The sequence below is a fragment of the Rhodnius prolixus genome, unplaced genomic scaffold (assembly GCF_049639745.1).
Source record: "Rhodnius prolixus isolate KJV_2025 unplaced genomic scaffold, Rpr scaffold_3, whole genome shotgun sequence".
In the NCBI taxonomy this organism is placed as follows: Eukaryota; Metazoa; Arthropoda; class Insecta; order Hemiptera; family Reduviidae; genus Rhodnius; species Rhodnius prolixus.
The window spans coordinates 6,637,703-6,650,154 of NW_027411603.1; the positions used below are offsets into that span (position 1 = coordinate 6,637,703).

Below are 12,452 nucleotides of genomic sequence, written 5' to 3' on the forward strand. Positions count from 1 at the left end.
CCCACCTATCAAACTAGTATTTATACAAAAAAATAAAAAAAAAAAACGAAACACAGCTTCGAACCTACATACTCCTACACATAACTACTCCATATGCGGCCACTGGCCATTAACATTGATACTACTGTTGTAATAGTATGATCTTAACACACTAATACATACGCACACTTACATTGCTGACTCGTTGTTTGTAATCTCACTGTGGACATTCCAGAACCGCATACTTCGTTCACTCCCTGTCGATATTAAGTTTTAAAAATAATCACTGGTATAATAAAACTGGAAAATACAAAGCCAATAATTATGTCAATTTTATTCATGTTACAAAAATTGAAGTATCAGCCTTTTATTATTTTTTTAAAGGGTATAAAAATTATATCGTATCAATTTTCAGACAGTTATGCAATACTATATTTAATTTGACAAATAATTTATTTTTTTAACGATTTTATTAAGTATTTTCTATTTTCTTTTCTTTTTTTCCACGTAAAAGGAAGCTCTGCTAACTAGTCGAATTTCGATTTAGTAGTTTTCACCAAGTTTTTGAGATAACCATGGCAAGAAAATGTGATTTACACAAAAACTATCTCGAGCATCTGTCCAAAAAAGCCAGCATAACTCTAAAATTATTGAGTTAAATTTTACTCAATTTTGTCCAGACGTTCTGGAAAACAATTAAATCATCTATTTACAAATTTTTGAAAAATTTATTTATTGAAAATTTGTATTATTTGAAGATTTGAAGAGAACAAAATTGGCTTGAAACAGGTATATAATTAAAATAGTTGTATACTGAAAATAATCCGCTAACAAAATTTAAAATTTTGCTGCATTCCCTTTGTATGCGAACTTTTTTAAACGATCTGTGCCACTGGAATCTTCTTGGTTTGCAGCACAAAAACTGTAAAAAATAAATAAAAAATTAAAAAAAATTACGTCATAAATAAAAGGGACTACATAATAAAATCCACCATTTTGACGGACATCTAAATGTATCCAAGCGTTTATAATTTGTGATCAAAGATAATAATGATAATGAATCTTCAGTTACTGAGTCAGCCAGTACTGGACTACATTTAGTTTGGTGAGCTTTATGAACAAGCCAATCCACGGTCAAAATAGGTGTAGATTTGTTCGCAAAACGTCGCATCAAACTCTATCGAAGACCAGCCATGACTGTTTGTTTCCATACATCATTATTAAGTTGTGTTTTGTTGTGGAAATCGTCTCTTGTTGTGGCCATGATCAACTAGAAATCGCTTTGCAATAGATTTGTTTGTTCATGAGGATTGGCTGACAGGAAAGAAATCAGCGTATGCAAATCATTACTGATATTATGTTTCTTTTTAGAAAATTTTATTTATTAATATCTTAAAGTTTCTAATTAAAGACCTCTCTACTCGAGGCCGCGAGAGATACCTATAGTTTAAAATCTGCCGCAAACACTTTTCACGTGTTGAGATCTCGGCGTAAAGATGATCTGCTGAGTGAGTACTCGGGTTCTAACTCGCATTTTTTGTTCTTTTAAACTCCAAATATTTGAGTGATATTTAATTCTTAAAGTTTCTTTCTACAGTTTGTAATTGTACTTTTACAACGAAATTAAGATGTAACATTACAGAGAAGCCTAACTAAACGTCTCTCAAAAAACTGCTTCTAACATAGTAAACAGTAAAGTAACGTCTATTTTCTCTGGCGGACTTCAAGTCCAACTACTTAAATTAGGTATCGTGTACAGAGACGACTAGCAAACATACTTTACTACAAAATTCCTCATATTAACACATTAAATAAAATGCAAGGCCTAGACTAGTACCGCAATACATCTTAGCTTTGCGGGTCTAGCCTATAACTGCCTAACATACTTTACTATAAATTCCTCATATTAACACATTAAATAAAATGCAAGGCCTAGACTAGTACCGCAATACATCTTAGCTTTGCGGGTCTAGCCTATAACAGCCTAACATACTTTGATATAAATTTCTCATATTAACTATTAAATAAAATGCAAGGCCTAGACTAATACCGCAATACATCTTAGCTTTGCGGGTCTAGCCTATAACCGCCTAACATACTTTGATATAAATTCCTCATATTAACTATTAAATAAAATGCAAGGCCTAGACTAATACCGCAATACATCTTAGCTTTGCGGGTCTAGCCTATAACCGCCTAACATATCTTGTTTACCCACGCTTAGGTCATATTTGCTGCAGCTTACCTTTATAATATAGTTTGTCCTCTACTAAGAGCATCTTTCAGTTCACTTCCTGGGGACTTTAGAGAGAAGAACATTTGCCATCAATGCTCTTTCATATTGGCAATGATCGTGCGGAGACTGCTAATTGTCCCACGGATTTACCGCTCCCTATCTTACTCTATTCCACCCTCTTTTCCGCAATCAGACGTTCGGCCACTGATATGTCCCATACAATTTGCGGACAGATAGATGCTTAGCTTAATTTGTGATCATTCTTTTTTTCACCAATCAAGCTGCCTCCAGAGATTCTAATTTCTTGTTAATGGATACTCCATTAAAATTTCCAATCCTCAACAGACCATCAGCAGCTGCTGGATCTTCTGTCTGGTTAAACTAACTATCCTTGTAGTTCCAAATTACTACCTAGAAACTAAGAGAATTGCAAGTTGTCCGCCGGTAGTATGGCAATATACTTCTAATACCCAAGCTTCCAAGTAATGGAGATGAATTAGTCACAAGAAAGTTCATTAAAGAATTGTAGTAAATTGCAATTTATTCCAAATAAAGTAAAATGGCCATAATTACTAAGTAAAGGGTTGGTCAAGTTCATTAAGTTACCAAGTTAATTGACTAGATTAAGTCATTACGTTGTATCTACCTTATTTTCAAGCCAAACAGGACTGCTATCTGTCGTGTAAATCTGGCAGTTAATAAGTTAATAAAGCAGATAAGTCTAGACAAACCTTTTAAATAAAAATAATAGCTATTAGCTATATTCTTTTAAAGTAAAAACAAAATAAAAATACTCCTAGCTAACATAATAAAACTGTCTTTTTTTAAGTTTTTTGTTTTTATTTTTTGAATCCTCAAGAGCGGTGCCATCTTCTTTTTTTATCTAAAATTAGAACCAATAATTACACACATTTTTTAGCGCTTCTCTTATTGGCTTAAAGTAACTTATTAACTTTAACTAAGAATGCTCACTAAATTAAAGTTTATTAACTTTAAATTTTGCAAGGATATTAAAGTATATTTTTTATGTATACATATTTATACATATATTTGTATATATATTTGAGTTCTGATTAACAATTGTAATGGCAGTGGCAAAGGATCAAGAAGGAGAAAATGTTCTTTATATGATTTCAACACTAAAAATTTAATACCTGGTTTCTCACACGTGCCTTATACCTACTTTTCTCATCCTTCAATCATACCTAATGACTGGGTTTGCCCTTCAAGGAGATTCCTTTTCTTCCTACATTTCTGTAGTTCCGCAAGAAAGTATTCTAGGCCCACTACTTTCTTCACAATTTACCAGCTGAATCGTCCTTTGCGCCCGGCCGTTCATCGTCTGCTGATATTCTCGCTTCCAAATACCTGAAACTGTGTCCATTGTCTCACAATAAATCGCTTCCTACTGCTGACAGAGTACGGCTACTTTTCAAAGCAATAGCCTGCGACTATTTAGGCGCCACGATAGTCGAGAGCGGTTATAGGCTAGGCCTGCCGCAAAGCTAAGATGTATTGCGGTACTAGTAGTCTAGGCCTTGCATTTTATTTAATGTGTTAATATGAGGAATTTGTGGTAAAGTATGTTAGGCGGTTATAGGCTAGACCCGCAAAGCTAAGATGTAAAGCGGTACTAGTCTAGGCCTTGCATTTTATTTAATGTGTTAATATGAGGAATTTATAGTAAAGTATGTTTGGCGGTTATAGGCTAGACCCTCAAAGCTAAGATGTATTGCGATACTAGTCTAGGCCTTTCATTTTATTTAATGTGTTAATATGAGGAATTGTTAGTAAAGTATGTTTGCTAGTCGCCTCCGTCCACGTCACCTAATTAGGTGGATGTAAAGCCTGCCTGAAAAACTAGGCAATTACTTTACTCTTAACTATTTTAGAAGCAGTTTTTTTTTTTGGGAGACGTTGAGTTAGGCTTCTTTGTAATGTTACAACTAAATTTCGTTATAAATGTACCAGAAACTGTAAGAATTAAATATCACTCAAATATTTGGAGTTTAAAAGAACAAAAAATGCGAGTTAGAACCCGAGTACTCACTCAGCAGATCATCTTTACGCCGAGATCTCAACACGTGAAAAGTGTTTGCGGCAGATTTTAAACTATAGGTATCTCTCACAGGCCATGAGTAGAGAGTTTTTTAATTAGAAACTTTAAGATATTAATAAATAAAATTTTCTAAAAAGAAACATAATATCAGTAATGATTTGCATACGCTGCTTTCTTTCCGATCTGCCAATCCTCATCGCAATGTAAAATATGAACCAATGAACTGTACTGTTTTGAACATAGTACAACATTTACTTAAACAATTTTTTTTTTTATAACCCTCCCTTATGACAATAATTTAAAAAATAACGGTTGCTATGGTAGGAAAGATTAGTAAATTGTAGGTTTGTGCATGTATGTTCACTGTATGTTTTGATTTCTGGTATCTGCTAACTGTTATAAACAAAGAGTATTCTTGTTTACTAAAATTACATTATCATTTACAGACTGGGTCATTTAATTTTAGTTATTACATGGACCAAGAACTTCTTTTTTCTTTTTTTCTTTTTATAGTTTAAATTGTTACAGTACCTAAACTTTGATTATATACTTGGTATATAATAAATAAGTAGTTATAAAAGTATTATTTATGTTGTCTTATAACTTAAGTTAATTCGAGTTTGAAGAGGAATACCTTTTTATTATTACTTTTGCCAACTTAAATTGTACGTAAATTGGGGATGTTGAATGATAGAGAGAGAGAGAATTGATGCTCATGTTTTTGACGTTAGGTCGGTTTGATAAACAGGTGAAGTGAAAGATGGTTACTCAATAGGAATCCGTAAAAACCCGTTTCTGATGGCGGCACCTAATATCGTTGATTTTCGTTAAATTTTAAAATTTTATCAGAACATTTCATTTCCTGTAACATATATCGTGACTAGAACAGTAATCTTACCTTTTAATACCTAACTGATGTACCCCCCTTAACCTCCTTGAAGAAATCAACCTTCGGCATTGCAAGAAACCAAAATTTTGTTGGTTTTTTCGTCACCAAAAAAAGGAACGAAGTTGACGTCATTTGTCACTCACTCTGTGTGTCTTTAGAGGGAACCTTTACCATCCAGAACTCGTCCAGAACTTTTTAATCAAGTCTTCAAGGGAAAATGGTCACAATTTTTTAAGTACAGATACCCCTTACAAAGTTAAAAGAAAAAACCCAGAAGCAATTTTTCCAGTCAAAATAAATCCATCCAATTTGGATTGACTCTTCCAAAATTGTATTAGGCTGAAAGAGATACAATTTAAACCTAGGTTTTCCCCGTTTTTTGAGTTATGGTGAGAGTGACAGACAAATTTGAAAAACTAGTTTTTCTTTTTGTATCCCATTTTGTCTAGTAAGATCATTGACACTGTAGAATTTGCAGGGATGAAAAAAAAAATCATCCAAGTTCGCTAGGGAAGTTCTAGGAGGAATAGTGGTAGTTAGCTGTTTGGGGGGAAAAAAATCACTCCCTGGAGTTCTAATCCCCTTCCTTATTCAAATTTACTGAAGAAAGCTGCTCCAGGAGAGTCCTAGATTTCCCTCTTCAGCAACCACCCCAAGTCCTAGATAGTGCGGGAAGTCGGCAGTTAATGATATCAATTTCCACATCCAGGGCATCCCTCTTACACTCTTGGTAACCTTTCAATTCTGGTAACTTATGAGGCTTCTTAGGGAAATCCTTGGAATAAGGGGGTTAGTAGATTGTGACAACCATTATCTGGTTATCCAGAAACTTTTCCACCATCATCTAGGCTCTCTGGTAAAGCTCCAGAAAGAGAAGGGAGCCGATAAGCTGGATAAGTACTCCTTCCCAAACAAGAACACTTCTTTTCCACTAACCAGTAACGGTACTTTGAGGAAGTCAGCCCGTAGTATACAGGGAAAAGCTACATTGTACTGGGCTCACTCAGTCTTCCATCTATCGGCGTGGATTTCACGCTTAAACTGGGCGGCTGAGGATGTACTGGGAATAGAGTCTGAACTCTGAGGAAGTACCTATCCTTCGTCTGAACGCCTCAAGATATTCTCTGGATTACTGTCACTCTTTACTACAGGAATGAGCTTAAGGATTACCCCAAATCCTAGTTTTGTAGTGGAGGGTACCACGAGAAGCTACAGATCGGTTTCCTTCTCACAAATGTTTGTTAAAAGGATATCAAGAGAGTTTAAGTACTATAGAGTTTGGTAAGTAGCCAAAAAAGGGCTCTTCACGAATGTGTGCACATCATTGTACTAGGTTTTTAGAATGGAATGGAGGCTATGGCAATGAATCCAGAAGTGTGAATGGGACCGGGTATAGGAGCGAACATTTCAAATACATCTACACGCAGCATCGTTCTTGTGTAGATCCTCTCTTCTCTACACTTTACCCACACTAGAATCTTTTCATCTCTTGTTTCTGGGAGATTCAATGAATTCATTGCAATGTTAACATCATAGAGCGGCGGTTAACTGGAGGGAAACAGAGAATGCTTTTGGATAAATGTGAGGAAAACTTGTTTGTTTTCCTGTAAGTTGTGGTAGTGTTGAAGAAGAGCAGGACGATGCACACAATTCCGGGGGGGGTCGTTCTCAGATGGTTTGCCGGTTAATGCTGTTACCGAAGGAGGGTTAAAGAGGGTCATTGTCACTGCCCACATACTGTGGGGCTTTGCTCCAGGACCCACAGCACCACATATTGTCTGCTATAGCGATCTTTTTTTTTATAGAGAGAGAGGGTCCGAGCCAAAGTGCAAGGGACACAGAAAGGCACGGACAGGGATTCCCTTGGACCACAAACTTGTCCATTTATCTTTCTCCCACTACTTTCCCTTTTGTTCCCTTTTACACAGAAACACGAACACATGTGTACGTCATGAAGTCTCAACCAAAACTCTATTTCAATTTATCGATCTATTAAATTGAAAAACAAAATTATCTTTTTCTAAAAAAATCAACAGACTTTTCCCCCTGCAAATCAATCTTTAGTATAAGGCAACAGAAAGTCTTCTCTTTTTTTGCAATTTCCTGTATCTCCTAAAAAAAAGGAAGTATTGCGAAAATCGGGTCAACTTTTTTAATTGTGTTTTTAAATCTTTTATTTTTTATTTAGGTATTTAGTAATTCACAATCGGTATATAGTAAAAGTAAAGTAAAGTAATTGCCTATTTTTTCAGACGAGCTTTACGTCCAACTACCAATTAGGTGTCGTGGACGGAGGCGATTAGCAAACATACTTTACTATAAATTCCTCATATTAACACATTAAATAAAATGCAAGGCCTAGACTAGTACCGCAATACAGCTTAGCTTTGCGGGTCTAGCCTATAACTGCTCGGCCACCGTGGCGCCTCACAATCGGTATATAAATTTGTACAATGAATAAATACGATGGTGATGATTTAAATGGTGCTTGAAGGGCATAAGATAAGAAACTGTATGTTGCGATATCTCTCACTAAGAGAAATCGAAGGTGATGATGATCTTCAGAACTCTAGGAAGTCTCGGCTCCAGTGACGATTTAGTCGGCGTGGTGGATAATCACGGAATGACAGAGGTGGCGAAATGCTGGACTGGATTAGAGCAATTAGAGAGAGCAACTCGGGAACTTAAACTATTTTATTTTGGCATGTTGTACAAATGGGATAATTTTAAATCTGAATTCGTGAAAAAATAAAATTAAATCTTTTAGCGTATTAAACTTTTATGTGTTTGTACGTATGTTAACATTTGTACTTTTATGTTCAGTTTTTTTTTTTGGAAATGATTTGCATAAAAACTGGTCCGGTATTCAGGATGTGTTCCAGGACATTACATTTCTCCCAAAAGTCCTTTTATTACGTTAAGCCCAATCAGAATAACCAAAAGATTAGAAGTTTAAGTAAACTAGAATTAAGAGCTGTGGAGACCCTTTTCTTGCTCAACAATAGCCCTGACTTCCAGCCTTTCAATTTTCCTCCTCAATGTCCTTCAACCATCTCATTCTTCCATTTATAACCAGGTGATTTTCCATTCTTTTCTTGGCCCTTCTCTCTTTCTCCATTCATCGGTCGACATGTCCAATCCAGCTCATTCTACTAGCTTTCACCACTTCTACGGCTTCCGGTACAGCTCCCCCCCCCCATAGCTCTGAGTAGAATTTTATTTCCCATACGTCATCACTTCTCGCACGTCCATACATTCATCTTAACATCATTCTTTCTCAGATGTTCAATCCTTCCCCTCCCATATTTCTGCCGCTCAAGTCGCTGAAAGCTTTTATTAAGGCTAGATAAATGTTTATCCATTATTTCTCTAGGAGTCGCTCTGCTTTGCAGAACTTCATGTTGTGAGGAGTAGCATCCATTTCGTATTCATCCTTGCCCTAATATTATTGTTGAATTAATTGCAACGCCCAGGTATTCCAAAATGGTACTTGCTCTTCTAAAGTTATAAACATCGATAACCAAGGAACGCCATTTCCTATTGAGTAAACTTGAGTCAAAATTCGGCTGCTCCTAAATTTCAGCTGTTGAAATGCGTTGGTTAGACTAGTATTTTGGTTTCTTCCGGTAAAGGCTACCTCATAAGCGTAGATTATTATTTGTAGTAACCCCAGTAGTGGTTGCAGGTGGTCGCGAGAGTGTGTTCGCTGACTTTTTTTAAAGAGAAAAAAATATAAGATAATCGGAAAAAGCTGTAAAATCAAATTGTCCATCCAGAGATAATGAGAGTTGAGAGAGATGATTTTTTTTTTTAAAGAAAATTCATTCGAACTATCGCGCATATCTTTTTGAATCTCAAGATATTAATTATTTCCGGCGGAAAATCACTTTAATAATTTAACCCGATCGCTTTCCCTTACTAGTAGCAAAAGGAAATGAAAAATAACAACTTTTCCCGATAAGTGTTAATTCTATTATTTTCTTTCCTTATTAACTCTATTCTTAGTTCAATTTAAAGGAAAACCTTGCCCCTAAAACAATTTTAAAACAGGGTAATTCCATTATTTACGAATTTACCTTACAATCTCAAATGTTATTATTACCTAAGTCATGGCAGTAAGAATATTGCGCTGTCAATGTCGTGTGAGTCATTAATGGCAAGGTTTTATTTTTTAATTTCCTTTTCGTCAACATTAAGAAAAACAGAGGAAAATTGTTTAAAAAAAAAATGAAAAGTGCACATCCATGTTTTAAAACTGTCCGGTAGGACAGTTGTATAAGGGTTGACCATCAAAAACTGCACGAAAAAGCGTAACGTTGAAAAACACCCAACTTTGACAATTTTTTTCTATTTTTCTATAAAAGATAAAATTCCCAAATTTTCTTTATAATATAGGGCAAATCCTCCTTTATAACTGTAATTTTTTTGCAACCACCCAGATCTAATAGGTTTCGAGAAAAAAGTTGCCGAAAATGAGCAAAAACGGCTTTTTCAAAAAATGTTCTTGTTCTTCTTCTTCTTCTTCTTCTTGTTCTTGTTGTTACCTTTTTTGTAAACAACGTAGCGCCTAAACGCGTGAACCGATTTTCATGAATGAGGTGTCATTCGATTCGGAATTTTATGTAGATGTGCCTTTTGGGGGTCTCGGCCCTGTACATTGAATGGGAGAGGAGTTAGCCCCCTTTATGTAAGGCCCCCTCCAAACTTATTATTACTAATTACTCTGTAAATCTTGGCCCGATTTTGATAAAATTTGGTAGGATGATAGGGTTAGGGCTCCCCTACCTAACAATAAAGCGACGATCTGCTCTTACACTTGTTAAGGGGAAGTATAGCAATCGTTTCAAATTATCGACACGTGAACCGATTTTCATGAATGAAGTGTCATTCGAATCGAAATTTTGTACAGATTTGTACTTTAAAAGTCTCGACGCTATGCCTCATAAGGAGGGGAGTTCGCCCCACCCAAATAAGGCCCTTTCTAAAACTATTATTACCAATATTTCTACAAAGCTTAGTCCGATTTTGATAAAATTTAGCACGAAGAAGTGATTAAAGCTCCTCTATGTGGCTGTGAAGTGCCATCATGCTCTTACACCTACTAAGAGGAAGTACTGCAATCGTTAAAATTATCAATGAGTGAACCGATTTACATCAATGAATTGTCGTTCGATTCAAAATCTTTGCCTTTTAGGGAGAAGTACTGTAATCGCAGTTTATTTTTCTTGCTCGTCTTAAAAGGAAGTACTGAAATCGCAGTTTATTTTTGCTATTTACGTACAAATACCTTCCTATTTTATTCAAAACGCTTTCTCAAAAAAATGGTTATTGAGGATGGTTTGGGGACCGTAACTATAATCATTCTTTAAAAAGATCTCTCCAGTGGTAGTTACGGTTCCGATTTAACACCTTATCAGGTTATAATGATAGAATAGCTTATTCCAAATTTTAAAAAATCTGTAAAGCAGACGTAACTTTGCAAATAGACAAAAAGGAAAATCTATCCAAAAGGTACAAAAATCTCCTTAACAAAAACTTACAGTTTTAAAAGTTAAGTATAAGGGTTGATTAAACGCCAAAAGGTACACAAATCAGCAGTTCCCAACATTTCATTAATACTTCATTGATATAATTTAAGTAATTTTACTGCATTAACTTTTCCTTCACATTTTTTAGAATTTATTAGATGTCACAGACCCTTATGCTGGCCAGTTCATTCATAATATTTTTTTATTATAATTATGATAAAATGAGTGATGAATTATTCTGAGTAGTCACATATACATGCATGTTAAAGTAGAAAAAAACAAAGTTAGAGTCGGCCACTTTTTAAATTTCAATCACGGAGGATTCAAAACAATATTTCAGTCTTAAATTCGTCTTACCGAAATATTCGTGAGCACAAATAACATACATTTAATAACAAGTAGATTATTCAACAATATTTACTCATTTCTCAATTGTAATTTAATTTAGTCCCCCTAATTTTACTTATGGTAAAATACTGGAATAATTAGCTGTCCTAAAAATATGCATATCTTTATTTTCTTTATTTTATATTACATATATATAACATTGTGGGAAGAACACCTAGATTGAGAATGTAATTGAAGAAAACTATATTATTTGCGATAAAGCCAGATTATTTATTACTTATTATTACAAAGTTTGACTACAACATAAAATAACAATTACTTTAATCGAAGAATGAACTTAAACCAATGATTTTTATTTAAAAATAAAAATAAATGCATAAAATCATTGATGTAAAAAAAGTTTATGAATTTTTTAGCCTCTTATTTTTTTTATATTTTTTATAACGTTTTCTTTTTCACCTGTGATTAATAGTTTGATTATTATAGATAAATAGATATTACAGTCAATCTAAGTTAAATGGTGTGCTACTTGAGTAAATATTTTGTAGACGAAAATGGCCAGCATAAGGGTCTGTGACATCTAATAAATTCTAAAAAATGTGAAGGAAAAGTTAATGCAGTAAAATTACTTAAATTATATCAATGAAGTATTAATGAAATGTTGGGAACTGCTGATTTGTGTACCTTTTGGCGTTTAATCAACCCTTATACTTAACTTTTAAAACTGTAAGTTTTTGTTAAGGAGTATAGATAAAATTTAAGAACTATGGTCGTCATTGTATCGCTAAAACTAGGAAATAATAAATTTAGAAGAAGTAAGTAAAGTAATTTCCTATTTTTCTAGCCGGGCTTTACGTCCAACTACCAAATTAGGTGTCAAAATTCCTCATATTAACTATTTAATAATTAGTAATAATAATTTTGGAGGGGGCCTTACATAAAGGGGGCTAACTCCTCTCCCATACGATGTACAGGGTCGAGACCCCCAAAAGGCACATCTACATAAAATTCCGAATCGAATGACACCTCATTCATGAAAATCGGTTCACGCGTTTAGGCGCTACGTTGTTTACAAAAAAGGTAACAACAAGAACAAGAAGAAGAAGAACAAGAACATTTTTTGAAAAAGCGGTTTTTGCTCATTTTCGGCAACTTTTTTCTCGAAACCTATTAGATCTGGGTGGTTGCAAAAAAATTACAGTTATGAAGGAGGGTTTGGAGTAAGATTTAAAGAAAATTTGGGAATTTTATCTTTTATAGAAAAATAGAAAAAAATTGTCAAAGTTGGGTGTTTTTCAACGTTACGCTTTTTCGTGCAGTTTTTGATGGTCAACCCTTATACAACTGTCCTACCGGACAGTTTTAATAAAATGCAAGGCCTAGACTAGTACCGCAATACATCTTAGCTTTGCG

At 34.5% G+C, this 12,452-nt stretch overlaps 2 long non-coding RNA genes across 3 annotated transcripts in view; one reads left to right on the top strand and one right to left on the bottom strand.

Moving 5' to 3' along the window:
* The window catches only part of LOC141453032 (uncharacterized), a 71,981-nt gene that overhangs the window by 14,324 nt on the left and 45,205 nt on the right, over positions 1-12,452 (top strand). The window lies entirely within an intron of this gene.
* Positions 348-12,452, bottom strand: part of LOC141453033 (uncharacterized) — a 31,866-nt gene continuing 19,761 nt past the window's right edge. Inside the window, exon 4 of the long non-coding RNA XR_012457754.1 lies at positions 348-901. This is a non-coding gene — a long non-coding RNA (uncharacterized lncRNA). The remainder of the gene's footprint in view (positions 902-12,452) is intronic.